Source organism: Aptenodytes forsteri, unplaced genomic scaffold, assembly GCF_000699145.1.
Source record: "Aptenodytes forsteri isolate BGI_AS27 unplaced genomic scaffold, ASM69914v1 Scaffold168, whole genome shotgun sequence".
NCBI classification, from domain to species: domain Eukaryota; kingdom Metazoa; phylum Chordata; class Aves; order Sphenisciformes; family Spheniscidae; genus Aptenodytes; species Aptenodytes forsteri.
The window spans coordinates 137,821-138,159 of NW_008796047.1; positions in this window are offsets into that span (position 1 = coordinate 137,821).

Here is a 339-nt window from a genome sequence, read left to right on the forward strand (position 1 = left end):
CATCTCACTGCGGCAGGGGCTGGCGGGGGTTTGGCCTCCCCAGGCTGGCGCCGTTGCCAAGAGGCGCCGGGTAAGAGCGAGCAAAACATCCCTGGCCAGGTGTGCCGGTACCCGCGGGGCCCAGGGGTGCCTGCCAGCGTGGCGGGGAGGCGGCCGGCGGCACCAGCGGCACGGCAGACGCGGTCCCCGAGGCAGAGCAGGGCTGGGCGATAATGTGGCAATGGGGCAGCAAAGGGGGATGCTATGGGGCTGCAAAGGGTGGTGGTTTGGGGCTGCAAAGGGTGGCAGTCTGGGGCTGCAAAGGGCGATGCTGGGGGGGCTGCAAAGGGGGACGGTGCA